The sequence below is a fragment of the Bufo bufo genome, chromosome 2 (assembly GCF_905171765.1).
Source record: "Bufo bufo chromosome 2, aBufBuf1.1, whole genome shotgun sequence".
Taxonomy (NCBI): Eukaryota; Metazoa; Chordata; class Amphibia; order Anura; family Bufonidae; genus Bufo; species Bufo bufo.
This window is the reverse complement of record NC_053390.1, coordinates 105790216-105815470: the sequence shown is the minus strand read 5'-3', so window position 1 is coordinate 105815470 and position 25255 is coordinate 105790216. Positions and strand designations below refer to the sequence as shown.

The 25255-nt window shown below is 44.7% G+C and overlaps 1 protein-coding gene across 2 annotated transcripts in view; it reads right to left on the bottom strand.

Moving 5' to 3' along the window:
- The window catches only part of LHFPL2 (LHFPL tetraspan subfamily member 2), a 115233-nt gene that overhangs the window by 66922 nt on the left and 23056 nt on the right, over positions 1 to 25255 (bottom strand). The window contains exon 2 of one of the 2 annotated variants that reach the window (XM_040421391.1): positions 7193 to 7249. The exons of the other annotated variant lie outside the window; for it this stretch is intronic. The gene's annotated coding sequence lies outside the window, so the exon portion shown is untranslated. The remainder of the gene's footprint in view (positions 1 to 7192; positions 7250 to 25255) is intronic. 2 annotated transcript variants of the gene reach the window in all.

Genomic DNA, 25255 nt, shown 5'->3' with positions numbered 1-25255 from the left:
CTGGCAGCTCAGGGGGCGTGTCCTTTCTCAGGGTTGTGTCCTTCCTGCTGCAGCTGAAGGACGGAACTGAGCATTCGCTTCCAGCTCAGTGAGCAGGACAAAGAAATTAGAAAGAGTAAACAGCAGGTGGCGCTGTACAGATAGATTTCAGTTAACTCAGTAGCCAGAATACATTTTTAATTACTTGCAATTACAGAAGTATTCAGATCCAGGTGCTGGTTTGAAAATTCTAGAATAATTTTTACAGGACAACCCCTTTAACGCAAGACAGACGCGGCTAAAGGTATAACGGGCAAACTGTGAAACAGAACGATGTGGCGGCTACTTCTGGGCTAGCTTTTAGTACTTTTACAGTACCGACAGGCCAAATCTCGCAGCGCGCACCAGCGCTGCGAGGAAGTTGAATGCAATGAAACTCACTGGCGCCGCCCTCCCCCACTTCCAAACCATGACCGACAGGTTTCTTTCCTATGCGTAACAGGAAAGAAACCAGTCACTCATCGTTTGGAAGTGGGGAAAGTTGGGGCAGGTGAGTTTCATCGGGCTCATCTCACTCACATCGTTGGTGCACGCTGCAAGGTTCAGCGTGTCGGTACAGTAAAAGTACTGAATGTTAGCCCAGCAGTAACAACCCGCTGAAATCAGAAGGGCTGTCACTATACTCTGCTGCTCTCTAGGAGGGCAGCATAATAGAGGCGACAGGTTCCCTTTAAGGACCAAGCAGTTTTCAGTTTTTTCATTTTTTACTCCCCATCTTCCCAAAGCTATAACTTTTTTATTATTCCATTCACATAGCCGTATGAGGGGTTGTATTTTTGCGGAACAAGTTGTAATTTCTAATGGCACCATTTTATACTGCATATGCGGTAGTGGGAAGCTGGAAAAAAAAAATTGCAAATGGGGCATAATTGGAAAAAGCGCAATTATGGCACAGTTTTATGGAGGGTTCTCTTTCAATAAACACTAGAGCTGCAGCTACAAAGAGCGTTCCTCTCTCTGGAGGACCTGGCCTGTCCATGCACTGTATCAACAACCTATTCATACGGGAATCATGTAATGCTTAATTTGCCCTTTGGGGGGTGCTAATTGCTGAAAGGTTCCTTCACAAATTACAGCCGATCCCTGAACTCTAGAGCAGGAGTCACTGTGATCATTTTCCTTTTGAGACACTTATTTGCCAGAAGAGGACAACCTTGTACAGTACCCAAATGCCAGTCTCCCAGTCCAATCTGCGAGGCACGTGACGTTAAATGATGTTCTCCACAAATTAAAATAAAAAAAGTTAGATAGTAGCTTTAAAGTGTTATTACATATTATATATAGCAAAGAACAAAAAAATATATATAATCTAATCTCCCAGGTTTTTTCCCCACATATGGTTTTTACTCTGTGCAATTTCAGCATTTTTTTTTCTTAAAAAAAAAAAAAAGACTTGGCTTTGCACACAGACATCACGAGGATTTTGGTTCGGCACAGAAAAAAATAAAAATTTGCTGAATGGAAACTTTAACTCACAAACACTTGTGCTATGCAATGCCAAAAAGAAGAAGAAAAAAAAATATTCAAATTTTCAGAACTTTAAGAGCTTGCTAAAGTACAAACCAAAATTTTTCATAAAATGAACAAAATGTTTAGGCCTGAATACTTTAGTGATCTGTTAAAAACAAAACGGAAGTTATTCAGTGTGCATTTCGTTTCCGTATGTCCGTGCCACAAAAAAAAAAAATAGAACATGTCCTATTTATTATTAAAGCTCCATTCATTCCATAGCGCTGTACATATATTAGGCTACTTTCACACTTGCGTTGTTCTTTTCCACCATAGAGTTCCGTCCTAGGGGCTCTATACTGGAAAAGAACTGATCAGGTATGTCCCCATGCATTCTGAATGGAGAGTAATCCGTTCAGTTTGCATCAGGATGTCTTCAGTTCAGTCGTTTTCACTGATCAGGCAAAAGAGAAAACCGTAGCATGCTACGGTTTTATCTCCAGCTAAAAAAACTGAAGACTTGCCTGAATGCCGGATCAGGCATTTTTTCCCATAGGAATGTATTAGTGCCGGATCCGGCATTCAGAATACCGGATCCGTCCTTCCGGTATGCGCAGACTGAAAAAAAAGGTGAAAAAATAAATGCCGGATCCGTTTTTGCCGGATGACACCGGAAAGACGGATCCGGCATTTCAATGCATTTTTTCGACTGACAGGCATTTTTAGGACTGATGAGGATCCTGATCAGTCTTACTAATGCCATCAGTTAGCATACATTTTGCCTGATCCGGCAGGCAGTTCCGGCGACGGAACTGCTTGCCGGATCTCTCTGCCGCAAGTGTGAAAGTAGCCTTAGAAGGTCACATACATAATACAGACAATTGCACTGAGCATAAACAAGATGAGCTACAGACTGGTACAGAAGGAGAGAGGGGCCTGCCCGTGAGGCTTACAATCTACATGTCCATATTACGGACAAGGATAGTACTGTTCTATTAGGGGCCAGCTGTTCCGTTCTGCAAAATACAGAATGCACATGGATGTGATCCGTATTTTTGTGGATCGCAAACTACATACGGTCGTGTGCATGAGCACTAATACTGAGTGAAGTCCTTCTGAAGTCCTGTTTCTATGGTTGGAGTTGATGGCACGCCATGTTTTTCACATACAAGCATTTGATCATTTTCCATGGTACAGACATCATGACATTTTTTTCACCCTTGAGGGGTGTAGGGGTGTATGTGTGTGTGTGTGTGTTTGTATATATACACAGTACAGACCAAAAGTTTGGACACACCTTCTCATTCAAAGAGTTTTCTTTATTTTTATGACTATGAAGGCATCAAAACTATGAATTCACACATGTGGAATTATATACATAAACAAGTGTGAAACTGAAAATATGTCATATTCTAGGTTCTTCAAGGTAGCCACCTTTTGCTTTGATTACTGCTTTGCACACTCTTGGCATTCTCTTGATGAGCTTCAAGAGGTAGTCCCCTGAAATGGTCTTCCAACAGTCTTGAAGGAGTTCCCAGAGATGCTTAGCACTTGTTGGCCCTTTTGCCTTTACTCTGCGGTCCAGCTCACCCCAAACCATCTCGATTGGGTTCAGGTCCAGTGACTGTGGAGGCCAGGTCATCTGGCGCAGCACCCCATCACTCTCCTTCGTGGTCAAATAGCCCTTACTTTAAAAGTTTTCCCAATTTTTCGGCTGACTGACTGACCTTCATTTCTTAAAGTAATGATGGCCACTCGTTTTTCTTTACTTAGCTGCTTTTTCTTGCCATAATACAAATTCTAACAGTCTATTCAGTAGGACTATCAGCTGTGTATCCACCTGACTTCTCCTCAACGCAACTGATGGTCCCAACCCCATTTATAAGGCAAGAAATCCCACTTATTAAACCTGACAGGGCACACCTGTGAAGTGAAAACCATTTCAGGGGACTACCTCTTGAAGCTCATCAAGAGAATGCCAAGAGTGTGCAAAGCAGTAATCAAAGCAAAAGGTGGCTACTTTGAAGAACCTAGAATATGACATTTTCAGTTGTTTCACACTTGTTTGTTATGTATATAATTCCACATGTGTTAATTCATAGTTTTGATGCCTTCAGTGTGAATCTACAATTTTCATAGTCATGAAAATAAAGAAAACTCTTTGAATGAGAAGGTGTGTCCAAACTTTTGGTCTGTACTGTGTATATATATATATATATATATATATATATATATATATATATATTTTTTTTTTTTTTTTTTTAAAGGACATTATTTTTTTTATTTTATTTCTGCATGCTCTGGGGGTCTTTCATTTTCCCCCCCACCGCTTTTATCCCATAGACTACCATTATTTTGTTTGCTGCTTCAATAAAAACACATGTGCAATCTGTCTTGGTGTTTTTGTATGCCCTTTTTTTACCAATACTTTTTTCCCATACTACTCCACAGAGAAATTGATATAAAAGGAAAGTAAATACTTTATAGCTAGGAATGCAAAACAGAGTGGGCAAAAACACCTAAAACGGCTACAAAAAAAAAAAGTCAAGGATTTTTTGGCTAAAAACAAAATACCAGGAACAAAAACTATATGTGAAGGAACAAAAATTAATTAATAAAGTATATTAGAAAAACGTATTAGGGGATTAGGGACATCATATTAAAATTCAATACAAAAAGGTTTAGTTACTCTTTCAGGTTTTTTTCACGCGTGTGAAAAATGCAACAAAACTGACTGCACCTGCGCAGAAGAACTGAACACAAATGCAGACAGAACTGACTGAACGTTCTTGCGAAATGGTGCAAGTTTCACGGAACGCACCCTGAGCCAATCCGCATCATTTGTTTGAAAGAGGCCTTAGAGCTGCATATCACCCACTACGGCATGTTAAGATCCAAGACGACGGTTCTTCGGCTTTCACTGTTCTAGGAGCTGAAGAACGAAAATAACAGAAGTGCCAGATTCGGCGCATAACGAACAGGAACGGAGTCTAATAGATCCCATTGACTATAATGGATGTGCCTCGCTGCAGATTATCTACATTGTTTTATCATCATCAAGAAAGTCATGTGAAGCCAGTTTATAGTGATCTTTGCACACTGCCGTGTCAATCCATCCCCTAATGTAATCACAGCAGCAGGAAGACGCCAAGCACGTCTCGTTATTGAAAGACGCCCCGAGAAAATCCCCTTCAACAAGAGCGGCTCCGTATCAGAGACTGGACAAACAAGGCTATCGTATTGCTTTGTGCTGGTTATGAGGTCAGGAAAAATGTGCTCACACATTAATCCCCATCTACCACGCATTACCGCACATCAGCAGCCCGGCGGCTTTGATGTGTCATGCATGCCTGATCCGTACTGTCTCTCGCACAGGGTGCTCCTGGGTTGCCCTCATCCTGATTCTTGGCTTCCAGATCCGGGTCCGTGAAAATAACACAAAGATTTATTAGAAGGGATTAAACAGATATCAGCGGGGAGCTTGCAGACAGACTGATCCTCTACGAGGCAATCTCTCATCTAAACAGCAGGACGCGGGATTTCCAGATGCGCGTCTCATAGGCTGGGTCCAAACAGAACAACTAATTCTGCTACTAATCGACCAGAGATTTCAGATCTGAGCTATCGCTGCTTTAGGTGACTGGTAATTATTTAATGCACTCATATAGCGCTACTATTTTCTGCAGCGCTTTACAGTCATTAGTTACACACTACATACATACAAACTCCATGCAGAGGATGTTCTTGGTCGGATTCGGACCTAGGACCCCAAGGAAAACAGTGCTAACCACCGAGCCACCGTGCTGCCCTAAACAGGTTATTATTCTGGGTCACTAAAATCAGGTGTACACTGTGCTCTCAATTACCAATGCAAATAGGAAAACATCACCCGCTGTAAACCTGATCCAATATAGCGGACTAGTCCACCAACATTGGCCAGGAACTTGAAGGCCAAGCTGAAAAGCTAGAGATGATCTAGTTACTCTACTAGGTCGGTTTTAGATGAGCGCGTGCAGTCCGCGTGACCCCCGTATTTCCCAGCTGACCCGTACTCACTGCAGCAAAGTGACCTATAACGCTGTGAGCTCCAATTTGAGTACAAGCGTCAAAGATAACTATGATGCATCGAGTCTGGATCAGCTGAGCGGCAGTCAGTCCAGGAAATGTGTCTGCCACACAAGCCACGTTACAAGGAAAGGAAAAGCTGGTTTGAAACCAGCCTTAAAGAGGACCTTTCACCTATTCTTACTCTATGAACTAAGTATACAGCCATGTGGAGCGGCGCCCGGGGATCTCACTGCACTTACTATTATCCCCAGGCGCCGCTCCGTTCTCCTGCTATGCCCTCCGGTATCTCCGTTCCCTAAGTTATGGTAGGCGGAGTCTGCCCTAGCGCTGGCCAATCGCATTGCAGAGCTCACAGCCTGGGAGAAAATAACCTCACAGGCTGTGAGCTCTGCGCTGCGATTGGCCAGCGCTAGGGCAGACTCCGCCTACCATAACTTAGGGACTGGTATCTCCGCCTACTATAACTTAGGGAACGGAGATACCGGAGGGCATAGCGGCAGAACGGAGCGGCGCCTGGGGATAATAGTAAGTGCAGTGAGATCCCCGGGCGCCGCTCCACATGTCTGTATACTTAGTTCATAGGGTAAGAATAGGTGAAAGGTCCTCTTTAAGCCTCAGGCACACAACCGCGCCATGGATGCCACCTGTGGGCAATCCGCGGAACGGAACAGGACGCCCATAAATGGAAATGTGTTAAATTCAAAACAAGAATAGGACATGTTCCATTTGTTTGGCAGGGCCATGGAACGGAGCAATGGAGTGTGCAGTCCGCATCTTTTACGGCCCCATAGAAGTAAATGATGTGGTCCCAAACAACGTTCGTGTACATAAGGCCTCACAAAGGGAAAACTGAAGTCAAGACAACTCCAGTACATATGGAGACTTAAAGGCTATGGGCGAGATTGCAATTAGGCTAAAAAAAAATTCAACTGGTCTTTATCAAAAAATCTTAGTTTTTTTTTTGTTTTTTTTTAACCCATGTATCTTAAAAAGTCAAATCAAATCAATTAGATTTAACCAACTGATTTTTAACCCCTATATCTTAAAAAAACGGCTAAACGTTCGCAGAGTATCATTTCTCAGTCCTGTTAGCTGATGGCTTACCGTATGTGAAGCCTCATCTCTGATCTTCTGACCTCCAACACTCATGATAGCTAAACTGATCTGTCAGTCTCTTCTATGAACTAGATCAGAAAGCCACTAACAAAGAAACGCTCCCATAGATTTGCGCCATCCTTTCTACAGATGGACAGACATGCATCTAAGTGGCAGAAAGACCACCGCAACATCCAGACTAGATATCCTGTTTCTTTACCACCATAGATTATGCACGCTAGCCATCTTCTTTCAGAAGACCACCTCTTAGAAGACACTTTTTCAAAGCCATTTTGGGTGGTCATCTGAAAGGGGTTTAGGGTCTGGAGCAGCAATGAAGGCTATAGGAGAAATGCATTATATGATGGCTTCCTATTAGCAGCAATCCCTAAAAAGATGTGTCCCAGAACGAAAGGTCAGTGAACCATCAACCACCTTGGTCAAATCTCTTTGATCAATTGCTGGAAGGTTCTTAAAGGCTGTGATCCGCCATAATACACAAGGATATCCCATTCCTCAGAAACCTCAACATCTCACTTACCTTTCACATCACTCAGAACATGTCCAAGGGTCCAGCCAGATACGTATTCAATCATTCCTGAAATGATAAATATAATATCTCTATTACAAAGATGAGACTTGTATTGTGTAATAGAGGCAATTCTAGACTTAAATAATTATATGGATGGTCCAGTTTGGACTACCACAAGATCAACACCATTTGAAAGGGTTGTCCAGATTTTACTGGTCAGTGACCTCTCCTTACTATAGGCCATCAATAACAGATAGGCAGTGGCGCCGATCAGCGGTTTTGCAGGAGCTCAGGCTCTGGAAACAGGCATTGGAGCTACACAGCGCTATCCATTGTGTAGTGGTCAGAGCTGGTTACTGCAGGGCTGCTGTCATTCACATGGGCTATGTGCTATATTCTCAAACCATTTCACCTGGAACACAGAGCTATGATACCGGATACAGCACACAGACAAGGGCGGCGTTGTTTTCAGTGGGTATTCCGAAGATGAAAAGACTTCCAGCTGGTTCGAGGGGGAGAGCCCTTTTTTTTCTAATCCCTGTAAGCACACACATTGACCCAGAAACACCATGCATTACATCACACACACAATATCTCTGTATGGAAATAGCACAATTATTTGATCTGATCCGCTAGCGTATGACCTATTAAACAGAGGCAGACCTGCCACGTATCACATTGGAAGTCTACACAGATAATCTGGGGATTACAGGGAACGCAATGGATTCTGCAAACATCTCATTAAATAGATTGTATTACAGAACACAGCCATGGCGAGCATGGAAGAGAGATTTCAATGAGTAAGGAAACCCCTCCGTTTATTGGATTTCACAGGACGTGGAGCTGTAAAAATCTCCAGTTACAAGTTTAACTCCTCCTCGCGGTACTACAACTCTCAGCAGATCAAGGCAGCTATTGTTAGGTCCATCTATAAATTTATTTTCTGTTTTGGAAACAGTGCAGATATAGATATATTGAGATAGATAAATCGATATGGACACCACGTCACTAACCACGACCACACTGGCAAGTCTCTCGCCAATAACACATTCCCCTTCTATAGGGAGCCAGACCATTTCCGTAGCAAATACTAAAACCGCAAATTTGCTACAATGTTATATATTAGTCATATCAGATCATACAAGATATTAAAGAGGATCTTTCATGCGATTTTATTAAAGGGCGATATATACCTCTACTTGCGGGGTACCCCCGCTGATGCTGCCACCCTGCTTGATTTTTTTAAATATGCCTCCTGCGCCCCGCCGGATTTCTCCAGCTCAGTATGCCAATACTGAACATCGGAACAGGGAGGAGGAGACAGCAAGGTTTCTCAATGGGCGTCTCCTAGCTGTGACGCTCTCCGCTGTGATTGGACAGCGCTACAACCAGGGAGAAGGAGACGCCCATTGAGAAACCCTGGCGTCTCCTCCTCCCTGTTCCGATGCTCAGTATTAGCATACTGAGTGGGAGAAATCCGGCGGGCCACAGCGGGGTGTAGGAGGCATATTGTAAACAAATTAAGCAGGGTGGCAGCATCAGCTGGGGGTACCCTACCCCGCAAGTACAGGTATATATCTCCCTTAAAGGGGTTGTCCGGGTTCAGAGCTGAACCTGGACATACCCATATTTTCACCCAGGCAGCCCCCCTGATGTTAGTATCGGAGCATCTCATGCTCCGATGCGGTCCCTTGCCCTGTTCTGGATCGCGCAGGGCACGGGCTCTTGTTCACAATAACACACTGACTCTTTTCCAGGCCCAGTCTGCAATGATTATATGATGAAGTGGAGAACCGCATTCTATTCGATAGGTTCTGGTGCCACTTAAGGGCTGAAATCAGCCAATGTACATATAGTGAAATTGAGGCACACAGATTTTCAGTGTTATAAATTTAAAGTGTTTATTTAGTTTCATCCAGTTGCCCAATATTTCTAAGGTACAACCAGAATATCTAGACCGAACATTTCGGTCAAATTAGACCTTCATCAGCGGTCACATGTTTATCTGCAATAATACACAATAAGTACAGTCTGCAATGGCTGATGTTGGTTGTCGGTAACCACTTATTTTTAACTTATAAATGACAGACCGCTGAAATCAACTCCCGTCTGTACTTTATTCTGCCGTTAGTATGGGCAGCATAAAGTTGATGACAGGTTCCCTTTAAGGGCAGCCTGGAAGCTGTATTACTAGGCATAGTATGGCACTATTTTTGCAGTATAGTACAGTATTTGTGGGCATTGGGAAACACAGTGGACACAGTATTGGGGGTGGCATCAGGATGACAATTAGGGATGAGCAAATCTACTTCAGATGAAACATCCGTAGTCGATTAGCATAAAACTTCATTTGGATACTGTACGGAGCAAGCACTTCGTACAGTATTTGAATGTATTGGCTTAGATGAGCCGGAGATATTACTTTGTGAAGTCTCACAAGACTTCGGGTAATAACTTCAAAGATTAAAAACTTTTTCCCGAACTCTGGTTTGATTCCAAGGTACAACATGGCTTCTTACTTCTTTGTGTTTGAGGGGTTTTTGTTGGTTTTATCTTTTTGCTGTCGTCCCCTGTTGAACAGTCAGCTATTCTTCAGTCCTAACATGATTTTTTGAAGGGCAGGTGCCTTCTCGGCCTTGTTCTCCGGCAGACGTTTCTTTTTATCATTCTCTAAGATTGAAATGAACTCAACAACCCGTGCTGGTCTTCGCATCGACAAGCCATAAAACGTTAGTCATGCTCTTTTGATATTGCAGAAACAGACAATTTATAACCGGCTCACACATAAAAGTTGCGTAAAACAAGAAGATTGACTATTTTGTAAGACTTTAATGCATCCAGCTGAGCGCTGTTCTTTTATTACCAGCAGCACTGTGTAAAACTGCAGTCATGGCCATTCATATCCAGGCGGGAACATATTAAAGTGATTTTCTGGGAGTACATGATGAATTATATTTAGGATAGGTCATCAATATCTGATCGTGGGGGTCTGACATCTGGCACTCGCTCCAATCAGCTGTTGGAGGGGGCCACGGCGGTGAGCACTGCGTACTCTTCACAGCTTACCAAGTACATCATTATACACTGCATACATCGTATAGTGGCGGTGCTTGGTATTGCCTCCCAGGCTCAGTCACTTGAATCGCAGCCATGTATCTATGCAAACAGTTTGAAAGGAAGGTACCTGCTGACCGATTCCCTTCAAATGGGTTTTCCGGAAGTTCAGTATTGATGGCCTATCCTCAGGATAGCTCATCAATATCTGAATCGATCGAATGGAGTCCAACTCCCAGCACCCCCCGCCTATTAGCTGTTCGAAGAGGCTGCGGTGCTTTAGTAAGTGCTGCGGCCTGCTCACAAGTTACCAAGCACAGCGCCGTATATTGTATAGTGGCTGTGCTTGGTATTGTGGCCAAAACCCATTCACTTAAATGGGACTGTGCGGCAAATAGGCCAGGTGATCAATGAACGTGATGTTACTGGTCTAGGAAGAGGCCGTGGCCTGTTGAAACACTGAACACCAGGGGTGCCGGTAGTTGGACTAGGACCAACCCGATACCGATGACCTATCTTTAGAATAGGCAATCAATATTGAAATCCAGAAAAGAGGACTGTTGTGGGTAGCACGGTGGCTCCATAAAAAGCCTTGCAGCACCGGGGTCCTGAGATTGGATCCAACCAAGGGCCCAATGTGCATGGTGTTTGTCACCTCTCCCCAAGTCTGTACTGGCTTCCCCTGCATACTCTGGTTTCCTACCATACGCCAAAAACACACACATTTTTTATTTGCTTCTTATCAAATCGTCCCTAGTATGAGAATAAGAAATTAAATTGTGAGCACCGCTGTGGACCAGAGCTGATCTGAATGGTGACCATTTCTGTACAGAGCAGCAGAATATGTCGGCACTATATAACAATGGGAAAGAAACCAATAAAATGTCTCAGCTTTCGTGGTACTGATAACAAAGGGAGGCTCGCCAAGGCTTTTCCACTGAATAGTAGCATTGAGAATTTCCACCATTTTTTTGACTCTTCCCTATATTAAGACATTAGGTTTGCATGTGTGATTTTACGGCAGCGCTCACAGGGAGATGCGGTATCGCCCTAGACCTTTTATGAGTCATCCTATTCACTAATAAAAACAAACGACAGCGTAAAAACAATACGGGATGAGATTTCTTTAGTTCCAATGATTTAACAACCTTACTGACTGCATAAACCACAATTAGTAATTACGCAAAGAGAAAAAACACAAAAAATTGTTCCTTGATTGCTTCCAGATGACTAACGGAAGTAGTGTTAAAATCCAATTAAGCATGGAAGGTAGTGAGAGTGTTTGGAAAGAACGAGCCATGATGGAGATCTGACAAGACTAATCGGGGAACCAATCGGGGGCTATAGTCATAAGAGCTGAAGCGGATGCTTTGCTGATTTTTTTTTTCTACCAATTAAAGTAGTCGTCTCATTTCAGCAAATGGCACTTATCTTGTAGAGAAAGTTAATACAAGGCACTTACTAATGTATTGTGATTGTGCCTATTTGCTTACTTTGTTGGCTGGATTCATTTTTCCCATCACATTACACACTGCTAGTTTCCATGGTTATGACCACCCTGCAATCCATCAGTGGTGGTCGTGCTTGCAAACTATAGGAAAAAGCGCCGGCCTCTCTGGTGGCCGGGACCTCGGGACTGCGCACAGGCTGTTGCTTTTTCCAATAGTGTGCAAGCGCGACCACCACTGATTGCAGGGTGGTCATAACCATGGAAATAAAATCGAGCCAGCAAAGGAAGCAATATGGTCAATCACAATACATTAGTAAGTGCCTTGCATTAACTTTCTCTACATAATGCTATTTGCTGAAGTGAGACAACCCCTTTAAAACCAGATGGTGGCACATATTTTCTCTAATCTGTTTCGATTTTCTGATTTTTTAGATTCTTTTTCCTCCACATGATATTGTGAAGGGTGGATCCTATGTTATCTATGTGTATAGGTCAGTGATAGGCAAACTGCGGCTCTCCAGCTGTTGCAGAACTACAACTCCCAGCATGCAAAGACTGCCTACAGCAGGGCATGGTGGGAGTTGTAGTTTGGCAACAGCTGGAGAGCCGCAGTTTGCCTATCACTGGTATAGGTTATATAGGTGATATCAGTCATTCTAATCCTGCCTTTAATGATAAGCAAATAGCTGCAGTACAGTGATTTGTACAGACTAAGGCCTCATGCACACGACTGTTTTTCGGGTCCGCATCCGAGCAGCAGTTTTTGCGTCTCGCGTGAGGACCCATTGACTTCAATGGGCTGCAAAAGTAGCGGACAGCACTCTGTGTGCTGTCCGCATCCTTTGCTCTGTTCAGTGGCCCCGCAAAAAAAATATAGCATGTCCTATTCTTGTCCGTTTTGCGGACAAGAATAGGCATTTCTACAATGGGCTGCCAGTTCCGCAAATTGCGGAAGGCAGACGGGCGGCTTCTGTTTTTTGCAGATCCGCAGTTTGCGAACCGCAAAAAACGGAACGGTCGGGTGCATGTAGCCTAAGGGTCCATTCACACGTCCGCAAAATGGGTCCGTATCCGTTCCGCAACGTTGCGGAACGGATCTGGACCCATTCATTTTCAATGGGGCCGCAAAAGATGCAGACAGCACAGTGTGCTGTCCGCATCCGCACTTCCGTTCTGCAAAAAAATAGAACATGTCCTATTCTTGTCCGCAGACAGACAAGAAAAGGCAATTCTATTTAAAGTGCCAGCCAAGTGCGGAACCCACATGGCCGGTGTCCGTGTTTTGCGGATCCGCAATTTGTGGACGTGTGAATGGACCCTAAGAAGTGGTGCCTATCACGCTTTGTGGCCAATTCGAAAACTGCAAGAGTTCATGTATTTTTTTTTTGTAAATACAGATATTGACATGGATACAGGTCAGGTTAGGCAGGGGAAGCCGGCGGGAGCTGGAAGGAGGAGGGGCCGGCTCACAGGGGTGGCTGTAGTAAGGAGAGCAGGGCGTGTTGCCCATGGACCCCGGGAAACATGACAGGGCCGCTGGAGAGCTAAGGATCCGCGGACTCGCGTGACTGATCTGAGAGAAGAGCTGCCCCCAGGCCTGTGACCCCCCCCCCCCCCCCAGCCGTGTTGTGGCAGTTTAAAGTCAGTCTTCACGTAAGGGATTCCCTTCCCCCAATCATGGTTCCACCCAGTCTCCCAGTTCTCTGCTCCAGTCACCCCACTAGTAACCCTGCGCCCCCCTCCTCCTGTCACCCCACAGGGAGGAAGCAGACTCTGCCGACTATGATTGGATCTGTTCAGTTTCAGCTCCTGTCTTTTTACCAGACAAAAAAGTGCTGCATATGAGGCTTTTGTCTGGTCTTTCAACAGAGGCTCAAAACGCAGCCTCCAACGCAGAGGTGAGTGAGTGCAGGCCTATGTATTATGTACGTTAATGACCGTAACTTTCGTACTCCTCCTCGGTAAAAATACTCCTCAAAAATGGTCAGGGAGTATTTTTACTCTTCTGGAAAAGACCTATGGCCACAAAAAATATTCTACAGTTTTCGAACCAGCACCTGTATCTGAACACTTTTGTAATTGCATGTAATAAATTTAGCATAGCCATTAAGGTTTTCAATAAAATGTATCTGTATAGCGCCACCTACTCAGTTTTTTTTTTCCTTTTTCTTTGTCCAGCTCACGGAGATGGCCACACATGCTCAGTTTCATCCTTCAACTGCATGAGCTGTGATAGGCAGAGCTGAGACACGCCCCCTTATCTGCAGCAGAGAAGACACTCCCCTGAGCTGTCAGCTTAATATAAATCTAGCAGAGCAATGAATGGGGAGATCTCTGGATCCATGTGAGGTACAGGGCTGTTAGAGATTGTCATGTACTATATGATGTCAGATTTTCATTTTTTACATTATCCATGGGATAACCCCTTTAAGCAATAATTTCATCCTCCTTATAATATGGCATCTTAGAGGTCATATTGCTAGTGCATACATCGTAAAGCCCCTTAAGCTCCTGTAGCCCCAAAAATGGGTTTTGGGAAGTGTTCAGTGGGTACAATAACCTGCACTAGCTTAGTTTATGAATAAAAAGGTCTGTCTCTATGAGGGACCCTTTCAGACAGACACTTCTATATACAGCTATTCTTTGGGTAAATGCACTTTAATCCCGAATACTAAAACTATGGTGGGCATTATGTAAACTTTTACGACTAGCTCTGAATTATACCCTCCGTTAAGAGTATGAGCGATGATGGACATATAACTGCAGTAATACCAGGAACAAACACTGACAGATCTCATCAGAACTCCACTAAAACGGAGGACAGAGGCTTTGTTTTATTGTTCCATGCTTTTAAGAAGCACATATGGGATGTTCCATCATCTCACATCACAAGTCACCATAAACCAGGCTATAAACACTTCCACATTACATTCTTTCCATGTTTACAAAGACCAATGAAAACAACACAGCGAAAACATTCCGCCTAATGGTGCGCAGTGCCATCACCACCGACTAGCCAGCGGCTTATTTACCCACTAAACTTTATTACACTTTACAGAACAAACAATAAGCACTGCTCAAAATTCTCAGCTAAAACAATCATAATTTACCATAACTCACATGCATAAAAAGGCAATAGGGACGGTATATAGATTTATATTCAAAGCATAAGGCCACTCTGAACCAAATTACAGAAAGTGGAAATTTTCCTAAAGTTTTTCCTAAAAACGGCAGACTATGAGAACTACTTTGGTTATAGATTAAATGGCGAGTCAAGCCACTATACGCGATTGATGAGTAAAGGCTAGTTTCACATCTGTGACAGATTTCCGGCAGTCTGTTCCGGTAGACAACAGCATGCCGGAGCTCTTCGGATCCAGACTGGATCCACAGATCCCCCTCCCCACAACAGTGCCATCCACAGATCCCCCTCCCCACAACAGTGCCATCCACAGATCCCCCTGCCCACAACAGTGCCATCCACAGATCCCCCTCCCACAACAGTGCCATCCACAGATCCCCCTCCCCACAACAGTGCCATCCACAGATCCCCCTGCCCACAACAGTGCCATCCACAGATCCCCCTGCCCACAACAGTGCCATCCACAGATCCCCCTGCCCACAACAGTGCCATCCACAGATCCCCCTCCCCACAACAGTGCCATCCACAGATCCCCCTCCCACAACAGTGCCATCCACAGATCCCCCTCCCCACAACAGTGCCATCCACAGATCCCCCTCCCACAACAGTGCCATCCACAGATCCCCCTCCCCACAACAGTGCCATCCACAGATCCCCCTCCCCACAACAGTGCCATCCACAGATCCCCCTCCCCACAACAGTGCCATCCCCAGATCCCCCTCCCCACAACAGTGCCATCCACAGATCCCCCTCCCCACAACAGTGCCATCCACAGATCCCACTCCCCACAACAGTGCCATCCACAGATCCCCCTCCCCACAACAGTGCCATCCACAGATCCCCCTCCCCACAACAGTGCCATCCACAGATCCCCCTCCCCACAACAGTGCCATCCACAGATCCCCCTCCCCACAACAGTGCCATCCACAGATCCCCCTCCCCACAACAGTGCCATCCACAGATCCCCCTCCCCACAACAGTGCCATCCACAGATCCCCCTCCACATAGCAGTGCACAGATCCCCCTCCCCATAACAGCCCCGGCCCCGCCGCTCACAGCAGCAGACTATTCTGGCAGTAACTTTTACTCAGCGCATCTTTATTACATTACAATGAAGCTCCAGTAACAGGCAGAGCGGGCAGCGGCGTAAAGTTACTCACTTTATGAATGAAGCAGACGGAGCAGGGGCGTCACGTGAGTGAGTGACGTTACGCCGCCTGCTCTGCATGTTACTGGAGCTTCATTGTAAGGTAATAAAGATGCGCTGAGTAAAAGTTCAAGGACCCACAGGCATAGCTCCTGACCGCCAGCTCCCGCCCGCATAGCAACAAATTGGCCGATTATTCGATAACGGGATTCGTTGACAACGAATCCAGTTACCGAATATTATCGATAACTTTGATAAATGGTTGCAGCCCTAGTCCGCATCATTATGAGATTGGCGGGTGTCCAAGTAAGCAGTTTGAAGTTGCCTCCTCGCAGCTTACTAAGCACAGTGCCATACATTGTATAGAGGCTGTGCTTGGTATTGCAGCTTAGGTCCATTCACTTGACTAGAACTGATCTGTGTCTGGACCAGGTGTCCTATGAAAGTGTCACATGGCCTAAGCACTCACGGAGTGCTGTGGCCTCTTCTTACAGCTGATCAGCAGCAGTGCTGGGAGTTGGACCCCCACCAATCAGATATTGATGAGGATAGGCCATCATAGGCTTTTTAAATGGAAAGGCCTTGAAGAAACATTACAGACGTATATAACCTCAATGATGTCACACATCTTCATCACTAGACCTGCAGAAAAGCATTGCGTTGATTCGTAATAGGAAGAAAGTGGCGGTTGTGCTCATTTTCCCCTACAACCGGTCTGATGTTACACATTTCTGCCCACATGCAAGCCATTACATACACATTTTGTTTGAAACCTAATTCCACATCTGCTACTCGACAGCCATTGAAAATGGGATGAAGCTTTCCAACAATGGTCTGCGGAGGATGTAATCACAAGCATCTGTATCAGTGTATCGGGCTGCAGCACATCACACCCTAACCTTCCTGCTTTTAACATTTCAAAAACTGAAAACTTTGCTTTTGTCCCATTCCAATTCATTTTACTTTTTGAAATGAGAAAGGAAATGGAAGTCAGGAGATTAGATTTCCCCTTTCTGGTGATGGAGAGATGAACTGATTAGTAAAGACGTGGATGTATGACTTCAGCTAGTAGACCCAAGGACTTCAGAAACCACATGGTAAAACAGACCTGCTTTTATGTTCTGCCTCCCATAGATCACAAGCATACAGGAAAAGGGTTTTAGTTCTAAGAGGGTGAAAACCAAAGACTACGCTATTACATTCTGTAGGAGAGGAACCCATGAAGAGGCACACAGGCCCCTTAGGCGGACAACTATTTGTTTGTGCATGTGTTCTCAATGGGGAGAGAAAAAAATAAGCCGTTGCCAGACTTGGCATGCTTAAAGACCTTCTTTCACCCGGACATTGGGCGAGAGGCTGAACATCCCATACGCAGATGGTTACAGTAGCCGAAACAGGCTTCTTTGGCCAACATTCACCTAAATCTAGGTTCACATCTCCGTCGGGAAATTGGGTGCTCCATTAACATGCTGCGCTAGGTTTCACGGTAAAATGACAGACCCTGCAATGGAAACCCAAAGGGACCCCATTATAGACAGTGGTGTCAGTCAAAAAACAAAATACAAACACAGATGTTAACCTAGCCTAATATGTATTTTAGAGAAAAAGGGAATTCTTGCAGCCATGTAGCTAATGCACCTAAAAGTAGCTTCTAGTGCCTAACTTTTTGGTTTGTAGGCCTAGAGCAGGTTTAAGGAGGCGTAAGGAGTCTTAACCCAGGCAATGCTCCTCAGAGAAAAAAAAATAAATAAAAAATAGGCAAATTAGCTTTCTAACAAGAAAAGAACGCTAAGCCTCTAATGTCAGCAGATGTGGTCATATTCTAATCTCAGTTGGCATTAGTGACTCATCTTTCTCTTTTTGTGAAAGGAGAGCTATGTGTAACTTGCCTAACTTTTTTTAGAGAAGCATTACCTGGCCTATAAGAAACGCTCTCCTCGAGGAGAAAGAATTAGTACTCTTTGGTCCAAAGTTTGGACTACGTGACTGTTGTGACACTTGAAATCATTGCTTTGTGGAAGCTCTTGTATTTCTTACTACAAAGCTCCATTCTTGACCTGATGGCTTTCTACAAGATCAGAAGCTTCTCACCAAGAGCTAGAGAATGGCCTGCCTAGCTTTGAATGAAACGGCTCATGTGACAGATCCTCTAGAACAGTTCAAGGCTGTAAAACAATCCTTAATGGTGAACAGAACACTGATATGATGACATATTAGTACATATAACACGAGACAGCTAGTTCCGTCACAATGAAAGCTTTCCTGTAATATCAGGAGGCGTGCAAGCTGCAGGGTAAGCGATTACCAGCGCTCAAGTCAATTAGGCTGCAGGAGGTGGAAATATGCTCTCTGCTCAAGAGGGCAGGCACGTGAAAACTTATAGTACAATGATGTAACCCACCATTATCTACTTAGCTGTAATATATTTCAGACCGTCAACTGACAAATCTGGATCTGCTACACTGATTTAATACAACAAAGTACTGGTAATATGTCCATATGTCTACACTAGGACTCCATTACTGTATGTCAAGTCCATTCAATGGCGCCATGCACAGTAATGTAATACAGCACCCAAAGAAGCCTATGGCACTTTCTGCCCTGCTCATCAGGAAATGACTACCGCCTCTGCAGTAGCATGGCAAAGGGCTTTGTATTTAGCTGTCAGAGGGGGAAGGAGACCGATTCCATTGACATCCAACCCTAGCTGCACAGATTAGCAGCTGTGCCAAGGGGAACTCATGGAAGTAGAATACCATGAAAAGGTTTTCACGCTAGAAACAAATTACCTTAAAGTAGTATTTCAGGACTTTTGTTAAGAAAATAATTCACAGGACAGCCCCTTGCTGTTGGAGTGACGGTCAAGTGATTGACTAGGCATTTTTTGTTCAACACATTCTGGATCTTAAAGAGGTTTTCTGGTTCAAATTATTTTTAAGCAAGTGCTACCAGCCTGCCTGCTGAAACAAAAGATTCATACTTACCTGCTTCACGTCGCTCCAGTCCTCTGTGCTGCCTCCATCTTCCAGTCCTCGCACTCTTTACATCTGGTGGTGCAAGGTCATGGTCACTTGCACCCCTCTAGCCAATGACTGGCTTAACTGGTGACATGCGGCTTGTCCCCACAACACTGCTAAAGCACTACTGGAAGAAAACAGTAGAGGACCAAAACGTCTTAGAGCAGTATCTTCTGTTTCAGCAGGCAGGTTGCGAGCACTTGCTTTAAAATACTTATTACCCGAAAACCTCTTGAAGGCCCTCCCCATATACAGTACAGTATGGCTAGTCAACCCCACTGCTTTGGGTGGGACAGCCAACAATATAATGTATATGGGAAGCTTTCAACTCTTCTTTGATAGATGAGGTTGGGTGAGAGGATTGTGCATGTTGAATTTCAACAATCAGGGGTCATATATTAACCTGAAATATGCCTATATTATGCATATTTCAGGCGCAGAGTGCGACTTTTCCTCACTCATGCCAGGTCAAAAAAAAGTGGCGTGGGCAGGGAAGGGCCGGCAGACCAGTCTCATTCATAATTTTCTACGCCTGGTTTAGGAAGCTGTCGTACATTTAGAAGTGGCACGGGATGCGCTAAAGTAATGTAGAGGCCGGCGCCTCTACATAAATTCGGCAGATCCGCCACTAGAGCAGGAGCTTTATTAATGACTCTCTCAATCTTTGTTCCCACAGAAGGAAATCTGTCGCCAGAGTGTCTCTCTTCCCCTCTCTCCCCATTGAAAGTACATACAACCTTGTAGAACAGAGCACGTATGTCTATGGGGGAGTCACGAAAGATCACTGTCGGAGTATTTGAAGGCATTCCTAGGCACCCCTGTCCAGAGAACAAAACTGCCACGTTAGGTTTCTATCCATATATTACAGCAATAATAATAGTAATATTAATATAGAGCCAACATATTCCTCTGCTCTTTATAAAATGTATAGGCTCCTATATTGTAAAGTAGAGATTTTGCAAACTTGGAAGTGAACGACTCGAAGAACATTGATATTTGCCAAAAACACTAACAGCTTATTTTATAGTCCTGTACGGCAGGTTTTTAGGAGGCGATGTCCTCTCATGCTTTTACCACTTAAAAATCAACAAGATATATGAACGCTTGGACAGACTTTCTGTCTGTAAAACAGGACAATGGGGATTCTCCTTTCTGGTGCCAAGCCATACATTTATATGCTTCTCACTTTTTACTTAAGATAATATCAGATAATGTAAAAGACTCAAATCTGCCAATTTCCTTGAAAAACAAAAAAAAAGTCAGTCCAGTATCCAACATTCACAGCTCATAGCGGGAAGCTGACAGATATTTATTTTGGACACTGTTCTAGCACCATGGCCTAGAAAGATTCCTCGCTCCCAAGGAATTTATCCAATTAAACGACTTAGTGATTTTACTTAAAGGGCTATTTAATGCTGTGGCATATCATTAGAATATGCCGTAATATCATCAGTGAGACCATCTACTGAGATCCCCGCAAATCTGTAGAAACAAGGGTCAGAGGATCCTTTGCTTCCCCCCCCCCCCGCCCCCGCTCGCTCGCTCAGCAACTAGGGGCGGACTGTGAACTTAATGTGGCCCTGGAGAAAACTAAAAGTGTCCCCATTTTGTAGTCGGGTCCAGATTGACAGAAGGTGGGGCCAACACAAGTAGACTTACCGCTAGCAACGCCATATTGTGGCACAATATACCACCCCAGCACCAGAGGTCACAATAACGCCTGTACAAGCGTCATAGAAGTGTTGGATTTTTGTCATGTTTAATGTATACAAAAAAAAAAAAAAAAACTGTATGTTAATGGTTGCCTGACAGATGCCATACTGTGGTATCCATCACCATTGAGATCCATTGTAAAAAAAAAAAAATAATTTTTTTTTGCAGGATGGGAAATCGTAGTGTATGGCATCTGTCTAAGGCGTCCGTTATAGTATAAGTTTTTTCATGTACGTTAAACGTATGACCGAAACATGATGTCAACCCAGCCTAACTGAGAGGAACAGAGCTGGACAGACTCCAATGACTATGATGGGATCCGTTTGTTTGGGAGCCTCTCTTTTTACCAGACAAAAAAGCCCTGCATGTAAGGATTTTTTTGTCCAGTCTTTGTAACAAAAGCTGTGACGGAGGCTCCAAACGCAGATGTGAACCAGTGCAGGCTACGTATTAAATTATTAAAATTACTTAAACTTTCACACTCCTCCTCGGCTAAAAATACTCCTCAAAAATGGTAAGATGAGTATTTTTAACACCCCGGAAAAAATGTAGCAAACCTCTGCCCAGCACATCACAATATACTGCTCCAGCAGCACAAAATACCCTTGCAGAAGCTGCCTCTCTGTGGTGGCCAGGGCCAGCTGCCACATTTGGTCCTCCTACTCCAGTTGACTCAAGATGGCAATACAGTTGAATTCAGAAGTTAGGACGAGAGTGTCAGATTACTTGCCATTTCTGGCATCCATGAGGGCGGCTCTGGTGGCCCCCTGGCCAACATTGGAGGGATCGGCAAATAAACAGTACAACTAACATATGTTCAAGCAGGCACCACCGATAATAGTTTCTGGGCACCAGATCGTGTGGTCTAAACTGCAATCTACTGCCCAGAAACAATGCAGCTGTATCAGGACAAGCGATCGCAATAGCAAAGTGAAGGAGACTGCTGTAAATGTGGCTCTTTCACTGAACAAGCAGCCGACTGCCAGGAAGAAACGATTCCTTCCCAACAATCGGCTGCAGAATCCTCCCGTCTGAATCCACCTTTAGGCCGGGTTCATGGCACTTTGTTCTGATCGCTGTATACAGCATATATGCCAGAAGCGGCCTGATCCCCACCAGATCCCATTATAGTGAATAGGGTTCTGCGATGCACGGTGTAATCATACATCTAAGAAATCGCCCCTTGCACCCTCCAATGACCCTGTCAACATGCACACCAGGCCAGTATCCAACTGACGCTTCATCCTCGTTCCATGGGGGAGGGGGGGGGGGGGGGGGGGGGGGGGGGGGGGGGGGGGGGGGGGGGGGGGAGAGCGTTGATTGATGGGTCCTCTATATATTTGAGAGTTTCCGGAGACTCTGCTAGCAATAAATAAAAAGGGCAGCTTAAAGGGGTTCTGCAGTTTGTTTAAACTGATGATCTATCCTCTGGATGGATCAGCATCTGATCGGCGGGGGCCTGACACCCGGGACCCCCGCCAATCAGCTGTTTGAGAAGGCAGCGGGGCTCCAGCAGCGCCGCGGCCTTCTCACTATTTACCGCTGGCCCAGTGACGTCACGACCAGTGTCAACTGGCCTGGTCGCGGCTAAGCTCCATTTAAGTGAACAGAGCTTAGCCAGGCCAGATGTCACAAATGTAGACATAATCATAAGTATGTGCATATGATTTTAGGATTTTAACATCAAGTCTTATAAAAGATTTGCTTCATAAAACACAAGGCGTGAGTTTACAGCCCTCATTCTGTTTTCCACTGACTTTAAAAGGAAAGAACCATAAAAGCCCAAAAAACCTCTAGTCTCCGTGACAGAACGAGCAGTCTGCTTTGGCACATCAGTTGTTTTTGTTGCTTGCGGCAAAGAAAAGTGGAAAAAATAAAACCCTCAGATTTAATTAAACTGGTACCAATCACGGTTTCCCAGTCCATGGTAATTCTTGTCCAAACCAATAATGTTTTCCTATGTAGGATATTAAAGGGAACCTGTCACATTGAATATGAGGTCTGAGATGAAAGCAGCATGTTATACAGCAGTCACTTATCTGTACTGTCCGCATGTGAAGGTCATTCCGCAGTCCCGTTTTGTGGTCCGCAAAATACATACGGTCATGTGAATGCTCCAGAATTTTCATTTGAGTAGCCTATCCTCCGGACAGGTCATCAATATGAGATCGGACACCCCAGCCCATCAGCTGCTTGAGGAAGTCTCGACGTTTACCAGAACTGCTGAGCTCTGCGTGCTTCTCCCTGCTCACCAAGAACAGCAGCGTCCATTGTGCCCGTGCAGATTCTCTCTGCATCATCATGACCACTGTCTCTGCCATCTTACTAGACTTCCAAGACTGCGCTGTCCTGGGCACCAACCTCATACTGGACCCGTGGAGGTGAGAGAAATACAGTGCATATATATATATATATATATATATATATATATATATATAAAAAAAACGAATGATGAGGCAGCACTTCCAGTATAAGGTGAACGGGTGAGGAACCCCAACTTTATTCAAGCGACGTTTCGGCCTGCTCAATGAGGCCTTTCTCAAGCTACATAACAGTGCATATGACAGGGTATAAATACATCCCCCAATCAGTACAGTTCAATTACAATCAGTGGTTAGGCGTGACTACAAACCAGTCACGTGATCATTAACCATTTAAACACATGACATAGGTGTATAGTAAACATTCTCATGTTGTGAGCATACAAACATTTCATAAGTGATCTATGATGCCAAAATAAATAGTATAGCGAGATAAATCTCTGTGTATCCATTACAATTAAATAGAATATGCATCTCTCTCCATTTAATATGTGATTAACTATATCGAACACTGTGCAAAACGTGTTAGGTACATACAGGGTTAAAAACATATGTTGCTGGTACAGCCGTACCTTAACACAGATTAAAAACATCAGGACGGAGCTCACCATACTTGAGTGCTTGGAACCGGCCGGCATTGGCGTCCCCTCGTCTGCGATGCGCATGCGCCGAGCCCGACGCCATTGGCCACGCCCCCCGATACAGCCGCGCTCACACGTGACAGCTCCATGGACCGCAGCGTCATCCCCTGGAGCGCACCGCAGGGAAAACAGCTGAAAGGGGAGGGAGGTCAAGGCATGTGACTCAGCGTCAGACGCATAGCACCTGGGGGTGTGCCGAAGTGACCATGGTGATGTAAACAGTACGGAGACCTGCGGGCATACGCACCATAACTAGGACCCTTATATAAGCACATAGTCCAGGTCCCAATACACCTATAGGTGCATTTAGTCAGCTCAGCGGGTAGGCGATCTAGCTCTGCCAGCGCACCCAGAGCGACCGCCCAATTCACACTGGCCTTCCCCAATGCACCTTATTAATGTGTGGTTACGATGGGACACACCTCCCATCTACCTACACCTCTAGCACTGATGTGTGTAGGAAAACTCCACCAGCTCCCAGTGTGTGGCTAGTGAAATCACACCCCATCAGTACCAATAAGAGAACTATCAGATATCAATAATTAAAAAATGCTTCATGCCAGTGATCCAGGTCATCAGTCGCAGTCCCGCAAGTCTCCACACAATGGTCACTATCACGCTCTGGTATCCAAGGTCATTAGGCGGCTCCATCCAGTACATAGACAAAGGCTCATCAAGATCATCAAAAGACATCTAGAATGAATGAAAATTGTATCAATATACATTGTTTATTTAATCAGACACATTAGCACTGTTATATGTCTCCCACACCAGACAGAGTGGTCAAGGACCCCCACGTCGGCGTGCGCTGCACCTATCCATCACCCACATAATTCCCATCTACATTCTGCATTAAGGCCGTCAGGCTTCAGTGTCCGTAACCTATATATCCACATAATCTCACGTTGCTTAAGTAATCTTTCCCTGTTACCTCCCCGTTTGAGTGGGGGGATATGATCTATCACCCTAAACTTGAGATCTTTCTCACCGTGACCTGCCTCAATGAAGTGCTTGGGCACGGGAAGGTCTCTCCTTTTTTGCCTAATCGAGTACCTGTGATAGTTCATTCTCGTCTTGACCTCACAAGTGGTCTCCCCCACATAAAAAAGATTGCAGGGGCAAGACAAGAGATAAATCACGAATGAACTATCACAGGTTAAGAAATGCCGTATTTCAAATTCCTTCTTCGTTATTGGGTGTGTGAATTGCTCACCTTTTAGCATATAGCTACAGTTTACGCAACCTAAACATGGGTAGCATCCGTATTTCTTACGACCTAAATAGGTCTGGATAGGGGTTTTACCCCCTGTCACCTCAGCTTTGACTAGCTTATCTCTCAGGCTCGGTGCTCGCCTGTAGGACATCAGAGGAGGTACGGAGAATTCTTTAACCTTTTTAAAGTTGCTGTACAGTATTGGCCAGTGCTTTTTGATAGCGTCTGCTACCTGATAGCTACCCTCCGTGAAAGTTGAGATGAACGGCACTCTAATCTGTTTGTTAATGTCTTTCGGGGTCCTTGATTCCAGTTCATCCCGCTGTCTCTGAACTAGTCTTCTAGGATATCCCCTATTGACAAACTTGTCCGCC